Source organism: Narcine bancroftii, chromosome 7, assembly GCF_036971445.1.
Source record: "Narcine bancroftii isolate sNarBan1 chromosome 7, sNarBan1.hap1, whole genome shotgun sequence".
NCBI lineage: Eukaryota > Metazoa > Chordata > Chondrichthyes > Torpediniformes > Narcinidae > Narcine > Narcine bancroftii.
Genome location: NC_091475.1, coordinates 163,712,825 through 163,739,790, shown reverse-complemented (window position 1 = coordinate 163,739,790; position 26,966 = coordinate 163,712,825). Strand labels below are relative to the sequence as shown.

Here is a 26,966-nt window from a genome sequence, read left to right as displayed (position 1 = left end):
TTAATATTTGAATAAGCTTTGTCTAGTTTATTTTTCCCCCTGGTAGCACATTTAATATGCTGTTCAAATTTTGGGAGGTCTGCCTTTAAATCTGCATGGTTAAAATCTCCAGCTATAATGTAGGCTGCTTCAGGGTATGAGCTCAGTTGTAAATTTATTGCATTGAGAAGATAGCCTAAAGCTACGCTTGCATTAGCATTCGATGGAAAATGTAAACAGCTGTAACTATAACAATAGTAAGCACTGAATATGAGTGAAGATTTCATTACACCGGGTGTGATGAGTATATATATATATATACATAACACTCTTCCCCCCCTCCCCCCTCCCCCCACAAAATAAATGCTTTGTTTAAATAACATATGGGCAGCACTTACACTAAACTACAATATCTATGTGATGCCCCTATTTACAATATAAAGCAAGTATGAAAAGGTAAACTGCCATGTCACTGTACATAGATCTTCAGTCGTTGTGGAGGACTTTTTTTTTCCTTTTTGATCATCTCAGAGAGGTGGAATCCATCAGGATACTTTGCGACTTCTCTGGACTCTTTGCCTTTTGAAACCCATTCAGACATTGCATAGGACTGTGTTGAACAGAATGTTGAGTAGGACTGCTCAGTTGAGAAGGGACCTCACTTCTCGAAGATACTTCTGGAATGTCGACAGTGGGATGAGCCCAGGGAATCTCATCTGGGATCTCATCGTGATCGTGAGGAGTGGGCGTAGCCATAGGATCATCCACCGCTCTCAACTGGTCAAACTGTTCGATGTGCAGTTTTCATATTTTAGTTCCCACCAGAATAGAATAAGAACAGGGACTTAGTTTTTTAAGAATAACCTCTCTCACCCATGGCTCCCTTTTGTCCTAGTAGTCCCGGACCAGTACTGTCTCTCCCACTTCTAGAGATCTAATTGATTTACTAGGAAACATGGATTGTTCTATCTGAAGGCTAATGTTCAGGTGTACTGTGGAAAGCCTTGTTCTCAAGTCATATCCAAACATCAATTCATTTGGTTGTAGAGTGCGGCGCGTTTCTCTGTCCTAATTAGAAATCTGCCCATTTTGTGACTCCATGATACATATAGGATTTTCTTAGTTTTCATGGCCTTTTTGAAAGTTTGAACAAAATGTTCTGCTTCCCTATTAGTGCTTGGGTGGTAAGACGTGTCGTATACTGTTATTGCATAGAATACCTTAAAAGGCCCCCTAACGAACTGTGGACCATTATCAGAAACAAGTTCAAAAGGTAATCCATATATTGCAAATATACTTTGTCGTCTTTCATTTGTCTGGTCTGCTGTCGTTTTTCTCATATGTAATACCACTGGCCACTTAGATTGTGCATCGACAGCAATGAGGAAGTTTTCTCTCGTAAAAGGACCAACAAAATCAATGTGAACCCTGTGCCATGGTCGTGATGGCCATTTCCATTAGTTAGCTTCAGCTTGATGAGCTTTGGGTTGCTGAACTGACAAATGCCACATCTTTTTACCGTCTGTTCAATATCAATGCCTATTGAGGGCCACCAGACATGCATACGTGCCAACACCTTCATCCGAACCATCCCTGGGTGGTTATTATGGAGCTCTGATAATATGGCTGTCTGCCATTTTGTAGGAATGATAGTCCTGGACCCCACAATAAACAACCTTCTTCAATTAATATCGCATGGCATTGTGTATAATAAGGTTTCAGTTCGGGAGAAATAGCTTTGGCCTCGGGCCACCCATTTAATGTGAAATAAAGGACCTTTGACAGAGTAGCTTCTTTCCATACTTCTTTGCTGATAGTCTTTGCCGCAATTGGCAAGGAATTAAGTTGTTCCTGATTAATAGCTGTAGCCTCTGCCGTCCATTTAATCGCCTCATCTTTCTGTTCGGATTCAGGAAAAGGTAAGTGAGATAGGGCATCAGCATGGCTTTATGTTGCTGGTTTATGTTTCAAACTGTAATCATATGCTGCAAGCTGCTCAGCCCACCTTTGAATTCTGATTGCAGCTAGCACTGGTATCCCCTTTTTTGGGCCTAGAACCAAACTCAGTGGTCTGTTACTAAGGTAAACCTCCTACCATGTAACTATTGGTAGAATTGTTTGACACCAAAGCCCTTCTTTTTTCAGTTGTGCATAATTACGTTCACAAGCTGTCAAAGACCAGGAGGCATAAGTTGCCGGTTGTACCCCTTTTGCCATCACCTGTGACAACAACGGTCCTAAGCCTTCAGACCAATGCAAAGGTTACTTCCTTTTCTGGGTTGTAGTGGACAAGAACATTGTCGCGTGATGTTAATAGTTCTTTCAAACAATTGACCGTATTACAAGTTTCTTCATTCCAGCACCATTTCTGCTCTTTTCTTAGCAATTGATTCAGTGGGCTGCACAGTGTTGACATATTTGGCATGTGCTTTCGATAATGGTAAATAAAACTCAGAAATGACTGCAATTCAGCTCGATTTGTTGGATAGGGTCCTCTGTGGACAGCTTCGGTATCATGATATCCATTTGGACTCCTTCACTATTAATTGCGAAGCCCAAATATGTTACGAAATGTACCATGAATACACACTTGTCCTGTTGCAGTTGAGTTAGGGTCCTTTCTAAGTTAGATAGGTGCTCTGAGTCATCTCAACCTGTAATTATGATGTAATCGAGATAGCATCCTACATTTATGCCATGCAGTAATTTTTCCATGACTGCTTGCAATATGGAAGGGGCCATTGATATTCCATACAGCATTCGTGTCGAGGTGAATAACCCCAAGTAAGTATTGATTGCCACATATTTCTTTGAGGCCTCATCCAATTCGATTTGCTGATACACTTGGGATCAGTCCAGCTTCGTGATTTATTCCACCCCATTCGGGACCTGGAATAATTCCTTTGCTTTGGGCATAGTATGTTCAAGTATTTGCAAGCCTGATTAACAGTGACTTTGTAATCAACACAAATTTGGATTTCTCCATTGGCTTTTAGCACTGGTATGATGGGAACTGCCCAGTCATTGTACTGGAGTCTTTCCAGGAATCCTTTGTTTTCCAATTTGTTAAGTTCAGATTCAGTCTTTCCCTTTATTGCAAACAGTACCATTCTGTGCTTCTAGAACCTAGGTTCATCACTTGATTTCAAATGTATCTTCACCTTGACTCCTTGGATTTTTCCCCAGGCTTTTTTCAAAAAACCATCTGATATTTCTTAATCGCTTGTTCCAGTTTTGGCTTGGCCTTATCCTCTGTGCATATGTTCAGTACAGATCCAATTTCCATCCAATCTAGTTGAATGTCTGATAACCAATTTGTCCCCAACACTAAACCCATTACTAAGTGGTCTCATAATGCCTGTTTTAAGAATGCACCAATCTCACAGTTTTCTCATAGTCCACACAACTCAGCCAAAAATTCACTCACAGTTTTGCCTGTTTTCTGCTTTCTGAGATAGCATTTTTGTCTTTCTGCCATAACTAGTGGTTTGGGACTTAGGTGTGCTCCAATTACAAAACACAACTCAGCATAAGCTTTTGTACTCAGGCGCTAACAGAGATGTCATTAGTTTAAATGTCTTGGTTCCCACTTGGCTCAGAAACAGTGCTCATTTTTGTTTCAAAACCATTGTGTCAGTAATATTATGGGCAAGAAGTGTTCATCAAATCCTTCTACATAGCCATATCAATCTTCTTCTGACTCCATGAATTTTACCAACAGTCCCTCTGTCATTTTGAGTCAATTTTCCCGTCTCTTTTCCTTTGTTCACTGTGTTTGAGCCTGTGGGGCCTCATTGTTGTAGTAACCTTGCGTTTCCTTTTTAAGTCTTCACTCCAAGGTTTGGAGCATGAAGGAAGTCCATTTCAATCCTCATCGCCAATCTGTTATTTATTCTAGGTTTAGAAATACATTGCACACGGAGACGTGATGCTTCATTCATTTCTAAGTACAAATTAAATATGGTTCCCTGCAGCACACGGTATATACGAGTGATGATGTCATTACACTGGGTGAGATGACATCATTCGCATGCAGACGTATATATATAGCAAAAACATCCTCCAAATTTCTTCTGTGCTTTTCCCCGAAAACATATGTTCCCAATTTACTTGCTCTAGTTCCTGTCTAATCCCATCATAATTAACCCTTCCCAATTAAGCATTTTACCATTTTTATCTGCTCATATCTTTGTGCATAGCTCTGCTAAAGATGAGAGAGTTGTGGCGACTTTCACCAGATCAGATTCATTACCCAGTACTAGATCCAGTACAGCCTCTCCTCTAGTCGACTGGTCCACAAACACTAGGTGCTTTTAAGCTTCAGCACCCGGGACCAAGGTGTGATTAGTGGGGCAAAGGTGCCCCCAGCACCTTTTAAGCTGAGGGGGGATAGACCCAGTAAATCGCCAGCCTGGCAATTTAAGAGGAATCCCGCCCCTGCAATGACCTGGTAAGTGATGTGTCACGCAAACTAGACTCCCCCATCTTCCCCCCAGCTGTCAATCTCCTTCCCACCATCAATCGTGCTGCTTCCCACCCTGCGGCTGTCGATCCCTTTGCCCCGCAGCAGTGAACCCTCTCCTCTCTCTCCCCCGTGACAGCGACCTCTCTCCTCTCTCCTCTGTGGCAGCCAACCCCTCTCCTCTTTCCCCCACGGCAGCGACCCCTCTCCCCCTGATTGTGGCCCCTGTCTATTCCCCCCACATCTCCAGCCCAGATCATGGCAGCGACCCCTTTCTCCCCCCGAACACCACAGACTCTTCAGCCAGAGTTTCCCTGTGATGCCAGTGAATAAGCGCTGATGTCACAGGAGTAACCGGATCGGCCATTTTGCTGTTCCAGCCGTTGGTTGATGTGTCCTGGGTAAGTTTAAATGGGCTCCCCGACGTAGGGGAGGAACCCAGTTGACTTTGGACGACGCTGACTGTGTCGGACCCTTTCAAGCTGCCGTGTGTGTGGAGTGCTAACCAGGCAAATTTCCCCATTAACCCCATTTTACAAGGCAGATTGAAAGCACCTAGTGTCAGGAATCCTTCTTGGACACACCTGACAAATTCTGCCCCATCTATTCCTCTTACAGTATATGGAGGTGCCAGTAAATACTTGTGAAGTTGAAGTTTCCCATAACAACTATCCAGATATTTTTGCACCACTCCAAAATCTGCTGACTTATCTGATCCTCAGTAACCCAAGGGCTTTTTGGGGGGGCCTATCAACTGCTACCAATTCAGTGCTCCCTTCCTGTGACTGACTCCACTCACACCAACCCAGTAGACATTCCCTCCACAACGTCCTCCCTTTCTGCAGCTGTGATACTACCCCCTAATTAGTAATGCTACTCCCTGTTCCCCTTTTACCTCCCACCTATCCCTTTTAAAGCATCTAAACCCAAATAAAAGCACACAGAAATGCTGGAGGAACTCAGCTGGTGTCACAGCATCCATTGGAGGTAAAGATATATTAACGACATTTTGGGCCTGAGCCCTTCTTCAGGGTATAAAAGCATAAAGCAGTCAGGCATCTTAATTAAAGAACAGAGATTAAGGGAGAAGAATTGGAGGGGAGGAGGCCAGACTATCAGCCAAATTGGATATGATAAGGAGATAGATCAGAATTTACTTTGTCTCTCTAAATAGAGACAAAGGGAAAGGGGAATCGATAGAGAGAGACAGAATTAGAGGGAAAGAGATAAGGAAGAAAAGAGAGGAGGGTTTCTTAATGGAAACTGGAGAAGTTGATGTTAATGCCACCTGATGGAAGATTCAGATGGTCTCAGTCTTGCAGTGCATGAGACCATGGACAGACATGTCAGCAAGGGAATGGGACAGGGAATTGAAATGGGTGGCCACTGGGAGATCTAGGTTATTGTGGTGGACAGAGCTGAGGTGCTCAATGAAGCTATCTCCCAGTCTGCGTCCAGTCTCTCCATGTAGAGGTGACTACAATTGGAGCACCGGATGCAGTAGAGACTCCCACAGATTCACAAGTAAAATGTTGCTTCACTTGGGAGGACTGTTTAGGGCCCTGAATGGTGGTGAGGGAGGAGGTGTGGGCTCAAGGGAAGCATCTTCTGCATCACAGGGGTAGGTAAGTGCCAAGGGGACAATTAGTACGGAGGGAGGAGAGGACAAAGGAGTCATGGAGTGAGCAGTCTCTGTAGAATGCAGAGAGGGGAGGGAAGGAGAGTACGTGTCTAGTGGTAGATCATGTAGTAGGTGCTGGAAATGTTGGAGGAGGATACATTGGACATGGAGACTGGTGGGATGGTAGATAAGGACAAGGGGAATCTTGTCCTTGATGCTCATGGGGGCAAGACGCCCAGGGAAGATTTGTGGGAAATGCAGAAACTGTTGGTAAAGTAAAAGCCACATTGTTTGAAGAAGGAGGACATATCTGATGATCTGGTATGGAAGATCCAATGAAGACAAAGGAATTCAGAGAAAGGAATAGAATCCTACAGGGGACAGGGTGAGAAGAGGTGAAGTCAGAGTAGATGTGGAAGTTGGTGCATTTTCAGAAGATGTCTGTTGAATGTTTGTCACCTGAGATGGAGACAGAGAGATTGAGAAAAAGGAGAGTGTTGCTGGAGATGGACCAATTGAATTTGAGGTCAGGGTGGTAGTTGGCAGCAAAGTGGATAAAGTTGAAAAACTTGAGACAGCACCAAAATAGTCATCGATGTAGCTGAGGAAAAGTTGACGGGCTTTACCTGTGTAGGCTTGTAGCACGGATTGTTCCATGTAGTCAACAAAAAGGCAAGATAGTTGTGGCCCATGTGGGTACCCAAGGCTACCCCTTTAACTGGAGAAAGTGGGATGAAGTTTTTGGAAGGTGCGGACAAGTTCTGCCAGTCAGAAGAGGATGATGGTGGAGGGGGACTGGTTGGGTCTATTGTCAAGAAATGAACAAAGGGCTTTGTGACCTTTGGTATGGGGGATGGAGATGCCAAGTGATAGGATGCCCATGGCAAAACCACTTATTGATCCATGCTCTAATTTCATCTCACTTATTTCTAATACTTCTTGAATTGAAATAGACACATTTCAAACCCCTCCAACTGCTTCTTCCACTGCCTGTCCTTCCTTCCAAACTTATTGAATCAATCTTTTCACCATCTACGCTGATTGCTACCCTCTCATTCTTGTTGCCATTCTCCTGCCAAACTAGTTTAAACCCTCCCCAACTGCTCTAACAAACCTGTTGTCCAAGATATTGGTCCCTCTCCAGTTCAGATGCAGCCCATCCTTTTTGTACAAGTTATATCTTCTCCAGAAGAGATCCAAATAATCCATGAATCTGAACCCTTGCCTTCTGTGCAAACTCTTCAGCCATCTATTCATCTGTAATAACTTCCTATTCCTGCCCCCACTGGCACATGTTACAGGCAGCAACCTGAGATTATCACCCTTGAGTCCTGCTTTTTGGCTTCCTCCTTAACTCCCTCTATTCCCTCTTCAGGAGACCTCATCCCCTTTCTTATCTATGTCATTAGTACCAACATGGACAACAACATCTGGCTGCTCACCCTCCCACTTAAGAATGCTGCAGACTCAATCAAAGTTGGCCTTGACCATGGCACATGAGAGGCAACATATCATCTGGGAGTCACAATCTTGTTCATAAAACCTCCTATCAGTTCCTCTAAATCAATGGTTCCCAACCTTTTACTTTCCACTCACATACCACTTTAATTGATTGTATGTGAGTGGGAAGGGAAGGTTGAGAATCACTGTTCTAGACCCAATTGTTACTGAAATATTTTGCTTGAGAAAAATTGTCATTGGCCCACTTCCTTTGGAGTTATGAAACTGTGCACAGAACGAATCAATTTGGAATGATTAAAACAGTGGTTTTCAAACTTTTTCTTTCCACCCACATACCACCTTAAGCAATCCCTTATTAATCACAGAACACTTATGGCATAGGGAATATTTAAAGTGGCATGTGAGTGGAAAGTAAAAGGTTGGGAACCACTGCTCTAAATATTGAATTCCCAATTATTATTGCTCTCCTCTTCTCCCCTTTCCCTTCTGAGCTGAAGTATCAGACTGTGTGCCAGAGACCTGACCATTTTAGCTTGGTACATCATCCCCCTTCCAACTGTACCCAAAGCAGTATGCTTATTGCTGAGAGAAACGACCACAAGGGACCTCTTCGCTGACTGCCTAATTCACATCCCTCTCCTAAAAGTCACCTAGGTACGTGCCTCTTTCTTCTTGGATGTTACTATCTCCTTATAGCTTCTGTCTATCACCTCCTCTGCTTTCCAAATGATCCAGAATTCATCCAGCTCCAGCTCCCTAACATAGTCTGAAGGAGCTGGAGCTGGATGCACATCTTGCAGGTGTAATCATCAGGGACACTTGTGCTGTCTCAAATTTCCTACATTCTGCATACCACCGCTCTAGCTACCATCTCCATTACCTACTCTGGGTTCGTATAAGAAGATTTTACCTGACCTTGCCTGTAGCATGTCCTCAGCCTCTGCAAGCCGAAACCTCTTGAGCCAAAGCCTTTAACAATTCACTCCTACAGTGGCCCGCCCGACACTGGCACCTCCACTGAGCTTCCCTTTTTATTTGCTGCTGGCGGTGTCTGTATCACAGACTCCAACTGATCACTGTGGTTCTCACTCCACTTTAATTTAAACACCGTGAAAGAAAGCACAGCTCCTGTCACTCACAGCTTTTTTTATTTGATAGATTTTTGTTTTTCATAATAATTATTGTTGGCATTATTAGGAGAGATGGATTCAAAATGACACATAATACACAACCCTTGGAATAACATTAGAAAATAATTATAGATGATCACACCTTTTTCTGGAATTTTTCTCTCTGCTCTTTTCATGAAAAGTAATAATCTATATTAGAGAATCACTGCTAAACATCAAAGAAGGTATCAGATTTAAGAAAAAGAACCAGAAAAGCAAGCTGGCATGGAATGGATGAAAGAAGAAGATATGAGGTTCAACTGAATTGGCCTCAGACATTTTTTCAAGAGGCCCTTCCCCAAGCAGTAGTTTACTGGCAGGGCAGACACCACGATGTGTCCCAAGGTGCAAAAAACACTCTCAACTATGTCTCAGTTTGGTTTTGGACTGGGCTGAATTATTAAGTCTTTGGGTCAGGGGTCCATTTTTACTCATTCTGGGTCCTAATAAAGAATGAGAACATTTTAAGACTTGCCTTTTTGGGCCACAAGGGTTCTGAAGTATGATAAACAGGTCCAGAACATTGCCAGTTGACCTGTGCAAAGGACTAGCCACCATACCAATAATTAACATATTGAAAAGATTAATTATCTGTACTTTTGGTTTGCTTGGGACATCTGAAACATCTGTCAATCATCCCTCCCTCATTCACCAATGCCCCAATAAATTTAGAAATGGGATCCAACCTTGAATTGGTATGCTTTGTGTCTGCTCTGCACACAAAAAAACAGGCATTGCAATTTGAAGGCAAGCAAGAAAGACTGCAGATGCAGGAAAACTGGAGCAAGGCACGAAATGCTATAGTAACTCAACCAGTCAGGGAGCATCCATGGAAGGCAATAGACAGTCAATTTAAGTGTAATTTTATGCAGATACATAAAAAAGCCAGTTTTCAACAGCTTGCAGATTAAATCATGAGGGGCAAAGGTAAATAATCTCAATCTGTTTTCCCAGGATAAGGAGTCTAAATCTATACACCATAGATTTTTGGTGATAAGGGAAAGATTTAAAAGGAGCACTGAAGAGGGTTGATATATGGAATACACTCCCAGAGGAAGTGAAGGCAGGTATAATTACAACTTTTAGAAATCATTTTGTGAATAAAGAATGTTGAGAGGGCTAATGGGATTCACTTTGGTGGACCACTTGACTGGTCTGTACAAATTGGGGGCGAAAGACCTGTTTCCATGCTGTAAATTTCTATGACTCCAAGAACGCCATGACAAATAAATGAATGCAAACTATTGAATTGGTAAATCTACTCTGTCAGTTTGAATTTCAACACTTTTACATTGTCAGTGAATAATTACCACCTTTTACAATGTTTTTGGCAACTTATCATATCAGAGAAGTGGAAGTGGAAGTATAATTTGCTGGCTTTAATATACAAACTAGATCAGAACTTTGTTCACTTCTGTGTCCTGTACTTTAGGAAGGATGTGATTGCCTTTTGGAGGATGAAAACAATAATTCAAAGGGTGAAGGATATGCATACTTTGGGCATTATAACATTGTTCTCCAACAAGGAAGTTCTATAGGTGAGTTGTATTCAAAAAAATCATGAGTTATCCTTACAAAGCAAGTAGAGACACTATTTCTGAAGATCTGAAAAGTATAGGATACATATTTAAGATGTCTGGCAGAAGAATCAAAAGAACAGAGGAGGAGAATCTTTTCTCGACAGAGAGTAGTTAATATCTGGAAAGAGCTATTAGAAGATTTCATTATGCATTCCAAAAAGGAAAGAAAGAAAAGGAATTGAAGAGGCTATTGGGAAAATTGTAGGGAATGTCACCCATTTGATTGCTCTTGCAAAAATCAGCATGGGCTAGATAGGCCAAATAAAATTGTGCTAGAAATGTTATGGTACCCTGATTCTCTTACACTAAAAGGAAACCCTTTCGTTAACTTTAATGTTGACTTTCTAAATAATACAGAGATTTGACTTCAACATTGCAATGTGAAATGATTGGCCCTGCATTCCCTTGTGCAATCGTAAGCAGACAATGGGGTATAAACATCTGCCTGGACCCTTGTGTGCTCTGTGAATACATTTCAATTATGCCTTTGTGGGCACTACACAATGTTCAGAAACCAGTGCCAAATCTTCCTAATCTGCATACAGAATGGGAATAATGCTGTCAAATGCTTCCCTTAGCTTTCAGCTGCTGAACAACTCTCTGTTGAATATGAAAATCCAAAACAGTGAATCACGGGGGAAGGAGGAAGTCATGTTTGATTATGAATGCTTCTTGTAAGGAAAAGGTAATCACAAACATTTAACCCATTCTTCTGAAATTCCTCCCTCTGCTGTTTCAAAGAATACAACCCACTTGAGGACATTTACACAGTAAGAAAAGTGGTTTACATGAAAATATCTTTATGTTTCTCCTTCAGAGGAAATTTCATGGATTCATAGGGTAATGATCTTCACTCTGGTGAAGTTATGCAAGTGCATGGTAGGCGGAATGCAATACTAGCTCAATGCATCAGAAAACATCCGTGGGGTATTTTAGCTTACAAATCTCCATTGTGAACTCACCAGCAGGTTTTTAGATTGATTCATAATGGGTAAAACTTGTCCATAAGCCAGTGCTGATAATCGTAGGATATCAAAATAGCAGCCAATGCATTCCAATTCCAAAGTTAATTTCCATTGTTTTATCACTGGTATTTTAAGCAGGTAACTCCTCTATTTCAATGACTTTATCAAAGGAATTCTATTTTGTGCATTAAATACTTTTGCAATTATATCTTCACAATGTCATATCAAGGTGCTGAATTTTCAATGAGGCTAGACTGAGCCAAAGGAAAAAAACCAACAATCTGACCAGAATGGAAGGAAGAGCATTTATTATGAAGCTGTAAATTGGAAACCTATTCTGCTGGTAACTGCTCCATTAACTCATCTGAACTCACCAGATCAGAGGTTTTTCCTCTCTCCTCTGGAAATGAACTTGTTTCTCTCTTTTTTCCAGTTGTGATGAAAGGTTCTGGACCTGAAATGTGAAGGTTTTCTCCTTCTGCAGATGCTGCCTGACTTGCTATCTGTTTCCATCATTTTTTGTTGTTTTTGTTTTAGATCTCCAGAATCTCTGGTAACATGACTGAGGCTACAATAATGCTTTTTTTTTTAAGCATCACTGATCCAAAGAATAATTCCTGCAGTCTCTTCAGGAAATACGTACATTTACAGAGTAACATTGTATAAATGTAAGATGAACACTCATAAAGTGGAAATTTAAAGCTCTGCCTTCAAGATTTCATGTTTAGAAAAAGAAATTAGGGTAAGACAAGGTTTACTATAACCAGATTGAAATTTCTAATGAGAGACGTTAGTGCAATGACCACATTTATATTCCCAGATAGTGCAAAAGCTCACCTGTAGAAGCTAGGGCCTGCAGCCAGGATTTCAACTCGTCATTTTATGAGGACATGCTGGACAAAAGATCGGGAACAAATTTAAGTTCTTGGGAGTCACTATCAAGGAGGATCTTTCTTGGATCCAACACACTAATGGCATCTTGAAGAAAGCACATCAGTGCCTCTACTTCCTCAGGTGTTTGTGGAGGTTTGTTATGACATTGGAAACACTGGCAAATTTCTACAGATGTATGTGGAAAGTGTGCTGATCGACTGCATCACAATCTGGTAAGGGGACACTAATATCCCTGAGCATAAAGCCCTGCAAAAGATAGTGAGCACAGCCCAGAACATCACAGCCAAAACCCTCCCCACCATCAAGAACATCTGCAGGGAGCTTTGCCATCAGAGAGCAGCAGCAATTATCAAGGATCCACACCACCCAGCACACACTCTGTTCTCACTACTACCATGAGGAAAGAGGTATAGGTGCTACAATACTCCTACCGCCAGGTTCAGGAACAGCTGCTGCCCCTCCACCATCAAACTCCTTAACAGCAAAGTCAATCAGGGGCACAATAAGTGGTAATTCTACCTTCCCTGCAGGGAAAAAAAAAATCTTATGGTTGTATGTGATATCATGCACGTACTCTGACAATAAATCTGAAATCGAAACATTTTCTCCCATAGGTTGCTATGCTTAGTAATCACCGACACCTCTCATAATTCTTTCCTCTGTTCATAATCCACACATTTTGTTACACAATTTCTGATCTTGATTGCCTCTTGCAATTTCCCAATAGGAAGCCAACAGTTCTGCAAAAGCAAAGTACTGTCCCAAATCTGATCTGATAAATATTCACAGCATTTTATGTTCTAATCCATATATTCAATACAGAAAAATCTAAATGTTTTCACTTTGAACATTAAATAACAACATTTGAGCAGATCATGAATTTGTTTACAATTTATTCATCTGCTGGTTCAGTGAAAGCATTATTATATTAAGAAGATAATATGTTCATTTAAAATAATTTAACCAAATAAATTCTATTTATTTAATTGGGTCATTTCATGTTATTTATTTTTAATTTTGTCAGTTTTAGCAAACGAACGACATGGCTATCTAAGTAGATTTGGAGATAGAGCAACTATTCCATCTTTGCAAATCAGAACTTTACTCTGTTGTTCTAAACATTCCTTATGTGTTTGATACAAATAGCCATTTTTAACAAACGAGTCAGTCATAGCACACATGGGTTGATATCAACTCAAAGTAAAATCAGTTATGATATAAACTGACTGTCATTTCTCTCTGCCAGATCCAAAGGTTAAAATCTGCACCAATGATATCTGTTAACGTGGCTACTCCAATTTGCATCCTGGAAATATGCTTCCCTTGTGCTAATTTTAGACAAGCAAATGTTGTTTTTTGGTGTGATTGGAAGTACTCAGATCCAGGATAGCATGGCCTGCACAAAGAGAACAGACCTTTTATTGTCTTTAGATTGGTTGAACAAGATTTGCATTACAAGCTTGTTATTTCTGTGAATGATTATAATTACTTACACTTGACACTTTTTTACTTCAATTGTTCCTTGACAGGGTATCATTTTGATTTTGTTCAATAACACAGAATGAGTGAATGTGAATTAGCATGCTATCTCTTTCTTAGGAAAATGGATCAGTCTTTAACAGAGGCTGAAAATCTAATAATTTACTGTTCAGTCCTAATTATGAAAGAAGAATTAAAATTTGGAAAAGATTCTCTCATAATTTGCTTTAGCAATAACTGGAGTTTTTCGAATTACTTGGAGAATGGAGTAAACAGGTGAAAGCAGATTTCCATATAATTTCTCCATGAGTTATACTAAAATAATGAGAGTACATCAGGAAAACATCTATGGAAATTCAGAATGAGATTGTATGCTACATACTATGATATTAAACCCACTCCAATTCATTTATTTCTCCACTATCACTGCAATGTGACTGCAGTGGGCATTGCAGCCACTCCCTAAAACTTCTTCCCACAGATTTTAAGAGTAAAAGAGTAATAAAGTTACATCTTTGAAAATATTTTTTTATTTTTATTATCATATTCTGTATTGGGGTAATTAATGTATTGATTGTATTTTTTATATAGAAGTACCCATTTAGCAACAGTAAGAATTTCAGTTCATAGGGACATTTTACTTATGTGTATGACAATGAATTTATTATCAGGCACATGGAAATTACATGAAACTTGAAAGGAATCCTCAGTTTCCTCCAAGTCACATGTCATTCACAGGCTTGAAATATGCTATTATTCTTTCATAATATTATCTGTCTGCCAGCTCAATGTACTGGAGTTCCATTATTTCAGACACGATAGAGCGGGTTGAGGGGGGGTGGGAGGAGGGGTGAAATGGGGAGGGGTGGCATTGCTTGTCAGGGAAAATAACACAGCGGTGTTTAGGCAGGACTTGCCTACTGAGGCTATATGGGTGAGACTGAGGAACGAGAAAGGTATGACCACACTCATGGGGTTGTATTATAGACCAATCAGTAGTCAATGAGAATTGGATCAAATCTGTAGAGGGAGCAGAAAGCTGCAGGAAACATAAAGCTGTGATAGTAGAAGAGTTTAACTTACCACATATTGATTGGGACTTTCATGCTATAAAAGGACTGGAAGGCTTGGAGTTTGTCAAATGTGTTCAGGAAAGTTTTCTAGATCAACATATAGAGATACTAACTTAAGAGAATGCAATACTGAATCTCCTATTAGGGAATGAGACAGGACAGGTGACAGAAGTATGTGTAGAGGAAAGTTTTGGTCTAGTGATCATAATACCATTAGTTTCAAGTTAATAATGGAGAAGCATGGGTCTGAGGCTTGGATGAGAAGCTAAATTGGAGAAACCCAAATTCTGAAGAAATGAGAAAGGATCGAGAATGCATCGATTGGGATAAGTTATTTATGGGCAAGGATGTGCTAGGTAAGTTGAAGACCTTCAAAGGTGAAATTTTGAGAGTGCAAAATTTGTAAGTTCTTGTCAGGAATTTGGGTAAAATTATCAGGCATAGGGAACCTTAATTTTCAAAGGATATTGGGGATTTGGTTTGGAAGAAGAGAGAGGCGCATTACAGGTATAGGCAACACAGAACAAATGAAGTATTGAGGAGTATAACAATGCAAGAAAACTTTAAAAAATAAATCAGGAAGGCTTTGGCAGACAATGTGAAGGAAAGTCCTAAGGGTTTCTACAGGTATATTAAGAGCAAAAGAGACAGTTAGGGACAAAATTGGTCCCTAAGAAGATCAGAATAGGTAGCTATGTATGGAGCTAGAAAGATAATGGAGATCTTAAATAGGTTTTTTTTTTCATCAGGATTTACTCAGGAAACTGGCACAGTCATTGGAAACAAGGAAAACAAGCAGTGAGGATAATGAACATATAGAGATTAAAGAGGAGGAGGTGCTTGGCATTTTAATGCAAAGAAGGTTGGATAAATCCCTAGGGCCTGACAAGATATTCCTCAGACTTTGAGAGAGAATAGTGGAGAAATTGCTGGAAAACTCTAACATGTTCTTAGCCATGCCAAAGAATTGGACGGTAGCTCACAATAAAAGCTCCAAAAGTAACTCTAGAAATTATAGGCCAGTGAGTCTTATGTCAGTTTAAGGAAAATTATTAGGTGTTCATATATACAAAAAAATGGAGACCCAGGGACTAATTAGGGATAGTCAACATGACTTTGTTTAACCTTCTTGGAGTTAACCAAGAAATTTGTTGAAGGAAAGGCTATGAATGTTGTCTACATGGACTTTAGTAAGGCCTTTAACAAGGTTCCACATAAGAGGTTAGTCAGGAAGGTTCAGACGCATGGTATTCATGATGAGGTAGTAAATTGCATTCGACATTGGTTGTATGGGAAAGCTAGAGAATGATAGTGGATGATTGCTTCTCAGACTGGAGGTGTAGTGGACAGAAAAGAAGGCTTTCAAAGCTTGCAGCTGGAAATGAGCGCTGGAAATATGGACCAGCTAGAAATAAGGGCTGAAAAATAACAGATGGGATTTAATCCAGACAAATGTGAGGAGATATTGCATTTAGGAAGGACAAACCAAAAAAGGAGACACGTGTTAAATGGTAGGGCACTGATGAATGCAGTAGACCAGATAAATCTGGGAATACAGATACAAAGTTCCCTGAAGGTAGTGTCACAGGTAGATTGGGTGGTAAAGAGAGTTTTTTGCCACATTGGTCTTCATAAATCAAAGTTCCGAGTACAGGAGTTGAGATGTTATGGTAAAGTTGTGTAGACATTGGTGACGTTAAATTTGGAGTATTGTGTGCAGTTTTGACCACCTATCTAAATTAAAGTTATGAACATTAGGATGTTGCCCAGACTTCAGGAAATGAGTTACAGGGAAAGGTTAATCAGATTAGGACTTTGTTCCCTGGAACATAGAAGAATGAGGAGAGATTTGATAGAGGTATTTAAAATATAGACTGAGTAAATGTAGGTAAACTCTTTTCACTGAGGGTAGATGAGATGCAAACAGGAGTACATCAGTTAAGGGTGAAAGGTGAAAAGTTTAAGGGGAAAATTAAGGGGTACATCTTCACACAGTGAGTGCTGGGACTGTGGTCCAAGCCAGTTGTAGTCATGAATGTTGTCTCAATTTATCATTTATGAAGAATTTGGATAGAAACATAGATGAGAGAAAGCTATGGACTGGGTGCAGGCCAGTGGGACTAGGTAGTGGGATGAGGCAGAATAATAGTTCTGCACAGACTGGAAGGGCCAAAGGGCCTGTTTCGGTGCTGTAATGCTCTATAATTCTATATTATGTCTTTGTCTGTTTAATTTCTTTACAACTACCTGTTCAGTAGCAGCAAGCAGAATATGTACATTGTACAATGTGTATGAAAATAAACTCATTATCATTATCAATCATCAGCTAAGTTCTGGATCTCCCTCCCCAACAATACAGTTGTATTATCTTCACCAAAGTGATTCAATGCTTCAGATTACCACCACATCCAGTAGTAGTGGAAGGAAGTCTTCTACTTGGAGGTCAGTGACGAGTGGAGTACCGCTAGGATCTCTTCTGGAACCCCTCCTCTTTATGATTTTTATAAATGACCTGGGTGAATAGGCGGAAGGATGGGTCAGTAAGATTGCAGATGACACAAAGTTTGGAGGAGTTGTGGATGGACCTGAAGGTTGTTGGAGGTTACAAGAGGGTATAGACAGGATGCAGAGTAGGATGGAGAAGTGGCAGATGGAGTTCAATCCAGATAAGTGTGAGGTGATGCATTTTGGAATGACAAACCAGATGGCTGAGTACAAGGTTAAGGGTCAGTTACTTAAGAGTGTGGATGAAAAGAGGGGCCTTGGGGTCCAAATCCATGCATCCATCAGGGTCATCACACAGACTGATAGCATAGTTAAGGCCTGTAGGATGTTTGGCTTCATTAATAGGAGGATTGAGTTCAAGAGTCAAAAGATCATGTTGCTACTCTACAAATGTCTGGTGAGACCACACTTAGAGTATTGTATTCAATTCTGGTCACCTCATTATAGAAAGGATGAGGAAGCTACAGAGAGGGTGCAGAGGAGATTTACAGGATGTTGCCTAGATTGGAAAATAAGTCTTATGAGGCAAGGTTAGCAGAGCTGGGACTTTTTATCTTTGGAACATAAAGGGATGAGAGGTCTACAAGATTTGAGAGGCATAGATAGGGTGGACAGCCAGTGCCTGTTTCCCAGGGCAGGAATAGCAAACACCAGAGGGCATGTGTACAAAGTGAAGGGAGAGGAGTTTAGGGGAGACATCAGGGGTAAGTATTTTACACAGAGAGTTGTGGGTGCCTGGAAGCCTTGCCAGGGATGGTGGTAGAGGCTGAAACATTAGGGGCATTTAAGAGACAGTGACACCTGTATCAAAGAATAAATAATAAAATTAATTTGCTGAGTTATGGCATTTCAAAGATACAAATCCAATATTATTTTACCTTCTGAGCATGGCTGCAGCAAAATATATTTCATGAGGAACATGGCTCCTGTGAAGTTTAATTAGCTTGAAGATCAATGCAGCTGCAGAAAACATTTACCTGTGAGTGATCTTGGAAATGGGTATGCACCAAACAAAAAACAGTTTTTTTAATGTCTTCATTGAATGAATTGGTTTCAATAGAGTGCATAAAAGAAAAATATTGGACTCTGAAATTGAAGGACCTGTGGTTTTTAATTTGGTACCAAGAATGGTGTAAGAGAATTTAGATAGAATGTGATAAATGATCCAATACATTGCAGCCATTCTACCTGATTTACATGTTTTCTACATTTTTTATAAACAGATGGCTATTTCTTTAAGCACAGACAAAAGAGTTAAATATCTTAATTTCTCAAGAAGTTTCCAATTAAAACTTTAGTTCCAGCATGAAATTGCAGATCAACAGTCTGATTTATATCTATGGTACTTTGAAAGATAAAATTAGCAACTTGGAAAGAACCTTGAATAACAATTGATATCAGAGGCCAGACTTTTATCATGATTAGAACACCAGCAAAAACACATGATAAGATGTTTTGTAAATATGGCATCAAAGAGTAATAGAATCTTAACCGATTTGTTGTTTGCCACACAAATTTAGTCTGCATCTCAAATCTGCTCAATATTTGGAACAATTAACATCTGTTTAATTAGGTAATTCCATTCCAGGAGTGGTGGGCTTCTTGTGACCACGTGTCCAACATCCTGGAAGTCTTGCAGAAGTCTGTTGTGGTCGAGTTTCCTGAGAGTTGGGAATTTTGCCCAATCTTGGCCCTGAAAGATGCTTGAGAGTCAAATATAAGTTCAGTGAGGATTCAGTGAAGGATATAACAATATCTCTAAATGACCAAAAATTGTTTAGAGAAACACATAAGGAATTGATCTATCAAATGTTGAAAAAATAATGATGATTATGCAAATAAAAATCCTGACAAACAAGCTAAAGCCAATTTACCCATAATTCTATGAGAAGTAGCAAGGTTAGTAATAAGGATGTTCCTTAACTTTTTGCTCTTCAGAATTAAGCATGCACAAATTATATCAATAGTATTCTAATGCTCAAAATGCTTGGTTGGCACAGTGGTTAGTGCAAAGTCTTTACAGCACCAGCGATCATGACTGGGGCTCAAATCTGTGTTGTCTATAAGGACCATGTCCATGTGGATTTAGCCCAAGGGCTCTGGTTTCCTCCTACCATTCAAAATGTACCGGGGAGGTGTAGGTTAATTGGGTGTAAATTGGGCAGCATGGGCTCGTGGGCCAAAATGGCCTGTTAATGTGTTGTATGCTGTATATTTAATTTAAAAATTTTAAACTTGTTTCTCATGATGTTCGGCTGCATTGGTCTGAATGCAGTTGAGACTGTTGTTCTCCTTAAGAGAAAGCAATTTTCACTAAAACTCCTTCCTACAGTCACAGATAAAGTGCTGCTCAACTTGACCAAGAAAGTCTCTAATAAACTGACCCCCATCTTGAACTTCAATAGTTGCATCACTACTGAGGGGTTTCAGTCGGCTGTCGCTTGAAATTAGTGGCCAGAAGATATCCTGAACAAAAGAGATGCCATTCCATCTTCATTGAATAAATAAAATATCTTGGAATGAGTTCTGAATATAAAAGGTCATTCTCCTGGCAGGAACTTGCCTGGGAGATGTCCATAAGGGAAGAAGAGCTATTCTTAGCTTCTGCAATGCATTGCTGAACTGAATGCTACAGCAATCCTGAGGCAAGTTTTCTGAGTATGAAATTGCCCTCACCATCATTGTGGAAGCAGTGGAATCACTTATTTTTGTTTTCACAATAACATCCCGGATCAAGAATAATTTGACTAATAAAGTAAGAAGCTTCCATCTACTAATTAATGCATCAAATTAATGAGGATGAATAAATTTAAATTACTGGTAGTCACTATCTCACAGGATCTTTCCTGGAATCAACACACTAATGGCATCATGAAGAAAGCACATCAGTACCTCTACTTCCCAAGGTGTTTGCAGAGGTTTGGTATGACATTGGAAACCCTTGCAATTTTCTACAGATGTGCGGTGGAAAGTGTGCTGACCAGATGCATCACGGTCTGGTATGTGGACACCAATACCTCCAAGCATAAAACCCTGCAAAAGGTAGTGGACGCAGCCCAAGACATCACAGGTAAAACCCTCACCACCATCGAGAACATCTATAGGTGAGGAAATGCTTCTGTCAGAGAGCAGCAGCAGTGTCATCAAGGATCCACACCACCCAGCACACACTCTGCATTCACACCTGGAAGAGGTACTTTATCTGAATCTGAATCTGTACCGCATTCACACCTGGAAGAGGTACTTTATCTGAATCTGAATCTGTACCACATTCACACCTGGAAAAGGTACTTTATCTGAATCTGAATCTGTACCGCATTCACACCTGGAAGAGGTACTTTATCTGAATCTGAATCTGTACCGCATTCACACCTGGAAGAGGTACTTTATCTGAATCTGAATCTGTACCACATTCACACCTGGAAGAGGTACTTTATCTGAATCTGAATCTGTACCACATTCACACCTGGAAAAGGTACTTTATATGAATCTGAATCTGTACCGCATTCACACCTGGAAGAGGTACTTTATCTGAATCTGAATCTGTACCGCATTCACACCTGGAAGAGGTACTTTATCTGAATCTGAATCTGTACCACATTCACACCTGGAAGAGGTACTTTATCTGAATCTGAATCTGTACCACATTCACACCTGGAAGAGGTACTTTATCTGAATCTGAATCTGTACTGCATTCACACCTGGAAAAGGTACTTTATCTGAATCTGAATCTGTACTGCATTCACACCTGGAAGAGGTACTTTATCTGAATCTGAATCTATTGCATTCACACCTGGAAGAGGTACTTTATCTGAATCTGAATCTGAATCTACTGCATTCACCTGGAAGAGATCTTTGGCTTGGCTTCGCGGACGAAGATTTATGGAGGGGGTAAAAGTCCACGTCAGCTGCAGGCTCGTTTGTGGCTGACAAGTCCGATGCGGGACAGGCAGACACGGTTGCAGCGGCTGCAGGGGAAAATTGGTTGGTTGGGGTTGGGTGTTGGGTTTTTCCTCCTTTGCCTTTTGTCAGTGAGATACTTTACACTTTACAGCATTGCACAGTCACATTTCTCCACAGTCATAGAGGGAACTCATCCTACCAGGTACCTCTTACTTCACTGTTCAATACAATTTCACTAGCATATTCCTACTTCCTCCCTCTGCCCCTTGATCCTTTTATGGCTGCACCCAGCTTCCTTTTTAATATATCTAATGGCCTCAACAACAAATGTGATAGAAAGTTCCACAAGGCATATTTCTCCCATTTGTGCAAGATTTGCCACTGCCTCAGGAGGGCTCTTCCAATCCATGCAGCATACAATAATTTGATCGTCATACTCTCTTTTATCCTTAAAGGGCTTCTTCCTCAATCTAAGCTGAGAAGAAATTTGGCATTCTGAAAGGAAGTTTGACTGCATAGATTTACCTTCTCCTGAAACAGATTTAAATACAATTAGATCAGGCATTAAAATATTACATTATTTTGTAAAGTTTTCAAATAATTGATAGGGGGGGGTGGTGGGAGCCTCACTTTTGCCATTTTAAAATGGCACAGACTGATATCTAGATCATAAAGTCCTTTATGATATGACCAGCTGCAAATTGAATTCACCACTGAACTAAAAAAAACAACCAATAAAAATTCAGTGATCAATTTGGCAAAGCCCTTCCTATTGCTGGTATAATTTTATAACAGGCCTCAGTTCAAAATGATTCCAAGCATTCAGCAATTGCCATGTTACCAAGTAAGATGAGGAGCTAATTTTATTGTAAAATTCCCATTAACTGAGAAAAGCAGAGTGTGTACAGCAGGCATTTTGAATATTTTACAATAAAAATATAACACCAAGAAATGAATTGAAATATTATATACAAACATGTTTGAAATTATTTTGTTTTTGAATCTATTTGCCTGGAAATATGCAGCTTATTCTTTATGCTACATAAATTATGTCGTATCAATGTTCATTATACTCTGCATCTGAAGTTTATTCCATTGAAATAACTATCCATATTTGTACTCCAGTAATTGCTGTTTGTTTCACCAGCATTAAATGGTGATTTGGATAAATCAAGAAACATTTGTAGGGGTCACAAAAGATTGAGCAAAGAACTTGATTTATATGTGAGAGAAACATGGAGGTTTACGGATACAGCATGACAGAACATAAGGCAAGATGGTGGCAGTGGGTAAAGAAAGGTGAGAAGGAAGAGACACTCAAAAGGCTGGACTTAGCAAAATATAAATTCCTCTGAAGTAAGGATGGGCTACAGGTAACAAGAATAGAAGGGGGTCACAAATATAAGAATGAGGAAGGCAGGAAGCAATTTAGAAACTAAGGGATTGGGAATCTTTGCAGGCATTGTGAATATTTAGGAGATTTAAACTATTGTATTATATAAGGTAAACTTTACAGTTCGCCTTTGCAATCTTGCTCCATTTACATGTTGACTTCATTTAATTGTGTTTCATGGATAGTGACATTGCCCACTTCACAGGCTCAAGTTGCTCAAGATAATTCTCCCACTTCGGTTCTTTTTCCCTGGTTTTCCTCTCTGCCTTCTCTGATTACAACCTTCATTAGAAAGTACTTTTATTCAATCTCTGGTACATTGTATCTGTGTCTAATTGAAACAAGAGCTTTGTAAAAAAAAACTTCATTTATGTTATTTTAATTTAAACCAAGAGTTTATGTGTGCAAGGACCTGTGTACGAGAAAGATCAACTTTCATCTGTTGTTTCGTATACAGTATTCAACTAAAAGGAGGAGAGAGGGAGAGGTTATGGAATAAGTTGAGAATGAGAAAGTCAAAAAGAAAAAAAACAGATGCCTTCTACAATGAACGCTATTAAATTTTCAACTAATCACCAGATGAATTTTGCACACAGTTGATTCTTTGTTTTCCTGATGCAAAATATCAGTGTGAATGGCCTTTAATTGTGAGGGCAAGGGAAAGGGCCACAGTGCAAGATGTTGTTTTTCAATTTAGCACTGAAACATAATTGTGCTTTTGAGGGTTAAGCACTATGGAAGCTAACCATTATACCTATACATTTGTTTTACGCAGGCTATCATGGCATTATACTGTAAGCAGTTGATATTCAGTTTGAAATGCAAGAGAAGTGGGTAAAATTTCCCCAATGGGCACCACAATGGTGGTGATATCTGGTGATATCAACAGTGTGGTGTGGGTGTGGGCAGTGGTGGGGGGGGGGTGGGGTTGAACATGTTCAAAGAATATTTTATCATTGTAAACAGTTGACTTAATTTTAAACCATTTGGTTTTTGTAATAATAATTAGTATATATGGATATTTCAATAAATTATTTCTGAAAAGTCAAAATGATACGTTCTCTAGCACAGAAAGTCATTTGTAGTTTGCTAAAATCAGATAACAAATTATGAGGTGGACATTCAGAGTATGAAATTAAAAACAACAATTAAAAAAATCTTTAGACTGGAATAGAATTGAAAGTGTTATTGTTTTGCCTGATGGTGTTTCTCAGACCTGGAAATCTATTGGGTGACATTGATGTGGAAGCTATTTTTAGTCAACTGTCGAGTTTGGCACCAGCTTTCCACTAACTACCGCTAGCTTGTCAATCATTTCTGATCTCTTTTTAGTGCCAAGGATTCAGAGGCATGCCCTGGTAAGTAGCACAACAGCAAATGGATTATAGACAATCATTATATTCACTCAACATTTTGCATATATTACGATCATACAATGTTTTTGTCCTGGAAGCATCTCCATATTTTAACAAAAAGCCCCAGAATGTTTCAGGCGAGATAAAGCAGTACAGACATTACATCAGGGAGAAATCATGGAGAAAAGAAGCTGAGATGCAAGAGTAAACCTGTTGCCCATTTACACTGGACAGCTTCCAGTTTGGACTTGGCAGCAGAACCTATCTCAGAAATGTATGACAGTATGCCACAACAGATTCATGGTGAAGAACTCAAGCTTGGTTATTCTGTAAATTAGCAATGACTCATCATAGACACTGATTAGAAACTAAATTGAGAACATCTTTGACACCAAAGGAGAAACAAGTATTTTATCATTTTCATCTGATTCAATCTCCAGTTCTCTTCAGGAAAAAAAAAGAAATTTTCCCTGAAGCCAAGCACTTAACTGCATCATTTAAGAAAAGGTTCATGTCTCTGGTTTTGGCAATGCTAAAATTACCACGTCATATATTTCCTGTGACATTTTCTGTTTAAATCATGCTTTCTGTCCTTCAACAGGCAAAATATTTCTGTTAAAGATACGATGGAATCCAATTGAGGGTGTGCAACAGGCCATAGGAGGAAGATGGAAAATAAACAGAGGTCCCTGGTGTGATGGAATAAATCCAAAAGCATAAGCATCCTTCAACTGACACTGGACTGAAAATTATGCCACAAATATACTAATATAGAAATATGACATAAATTCACACAATGTTTCTAATTAATGAGGGTTTAATCTACAAAAGCAAAGCCATTATTTCCACATTTTTTTCTGGTAAAAATTACACAAGCAATCAAATTAATCACCTTTACATTTAAGAATGATTTGGATTATCAATAAAATGGTCAAATTTTAAGATCACACCAAATTTGGAGGAGAATCCGAGCTCAAATTAAGAATGTGATGAATTTTTGGAGACATTTGGTGCATGGAAGCATAAAGAAGAAAATGGAAATGAAAAATTAGATGGAACGAGTATTCCAAAATAGGTAAGGTTGAAGCTGAAAATATTTTTAGAGTTTTAATGGATCTGATGGAAAACATGACAACAGGTATAAATTAGCAAGTTGATAGAAAGGTGAAGAGATCAAAATGATCAAATTAATTTGCAGGGCTTGCAAATAATTTCACTTGACATTTTATATATAACACAATCCACAAATTATGATAGATTTTAAAGGGGAAAGTGTGTATCTGTTAAAATTGATTGTAAACTTAGATGAGCAAATATGAATTAGCAAGAAAAGGGATAAAATCTGGGTAAATGTTGACTCGGCTCCAAAATAAATACTCATACTTTTCTCAGAGAATTCAAGATTCTTTATTGTATATGTGCTAGACATCTTATGCTACAGCAGTCACATATTTCATGTAGCTCCTGTGGACAATTTCCTCAATTTATAAATGTGTCCTCAGCTATTGTAAAGCCATACATCTTGGCTCGTATCCAAATCACCCCAATTTGCATATCTTTGTTATCATTTCAGGTTCTCGGAACATACTGTGGGCTATCACACCATCTGTACCCAGCTCCTCACATCCAAACACAAATTAAAAATAAAACTGTAAAATTTGCAAAGAAACAATGTACACCTTTTATCTCATTTTCCCTCTGTTCATTTTCAAAAGAAGAATTCGCTTCTGGCCAAGTCTAGCAAAAGAGCTTTTATTAATTGGACTGGCATCAAACATGCATGCATAAAATTGTTTTATTTCACACAGAGGTTATCTCTTATAAAAAGGGTCTTTGAAGATGACATTCAGATTTTGACATTTGCATGAAATAAATATTAGCTCAGGCTACATTGGCACTGTTCAATAGAGGTCATCAAGAACCTTTCTTTTGTAAAAATAAAAATCCAGGTTTTCCACAATTATATTATAGTTTATTATCATTCAGTCCAACATATGGTTTTAAAAAAACTCTTTGTTACTTCATATTTAAATTCATCATTTTATATTTTGTCCAGAACTACAAAGTGAAAAATTATTGGTACTCTAAAATAAGAAAACAAATCAACAATTAAATAAACCATTCACAACTCTCTAATTAGTATATAATTTAAAATTTCAGAATTGCATTTGTGCTAAATATGAACAGAATTTTGGTAAATTGTGATACTTTAAGTAATTATTAGATTACAAATCCATTAAATGCAACCATATAAATTACCTGGTTTTGTTTCCTATAGTTCTTTTCAATGTATAATGCAGCATTAGTACCTATATTTCCAGAAAACAGAATTAAAAGAGCTTCTTTCTAGATCTTTTGACTAAATGTAGTGGTTTCTAGACTTCCTTCATTTTAGCACTTTGTGGTTTGACAGACTTTTGTTGAGAGGTGCCTCCCAGGCCTCCATCTGTCAATTAAGACGTGTTGAAATTATTACTTCCCTTTCAATCAAACCTGGCATTTCTGTCTTAAGCTGCATGTTTTTTCTGCATTAAAATATTCAGATATATTTAATGTTAAATATGAATTACTCAAAGTTCATCAAAGATTAGATATCTCATCACAATCAGCTGTATGTGCCGTTGGCAAAGGATATTTAGTGAAATGATCCCAATTATGTGTAAATTGCATTTCTGATCACTAATGTGTGGATTTGTCAAGTAATCTAAAGATGGGCAAGCTAGAGATTTTTGGCCTTTTTGCTCTCATAAATGTAGAGTGCTTTCTCACTTTTCTTCATCTTAAAAATCAGTGGCAATGCACAAGGAGTGAGAGAATGATAATGTCAAATGGTTGAGCTACTTAACAACTATTCTCAGAAGAAAGAATTACTGCACTTATGATGAGTGAAGGATTATTGGCTTCCAGCATGTAAATGAGACAGAAATTGGAGCAAACAACATTAGTGTCCTAATCTACTCCCTGCATGACTGGGGACAGTAGTTCCATATATTACATATTGGCAAGAGAGTTACAGTTTATTTATGTATTTTCAGGAAGAGCACCTCAATGAAGCACCAATGATTCTGGCCCATCCTTAATTTCCCTTGAGTGGCTTATCTTCTTGAATGTCCATGGTTCTTCAGGA

The 26,966-nt window shown here is 39.2% G+C and overlaps 1 long non-coding RNA gene across 2 annotated transcripts; it reads left to right on the top strand.

The window, feature by feature from the left end:
• Positions 1-2,667: 2,667 nt before the first annotated feature.
• LOC138740086 (uncharacterized) lies at positions 2,668-25,892 on the top strand. 2 transcript variants are annotated; one of them, XR_011342659.1, is made up of 4 exons: positions 2,668-2,763; positions 10,125-10,230; positions 10,851-10,957; positions 24,441-25,892. It is a non-coding gene; the product is annotated as an uncharacterized lncRNA (long non-coding RNA). The 2 variants fall into 2 exon arrangements; XR_011342658.1 differs by lacking the exon at positions 10,851-10,957.
• Positions 25,893-26,966: the final 1,074 nt, after the last annotated feature.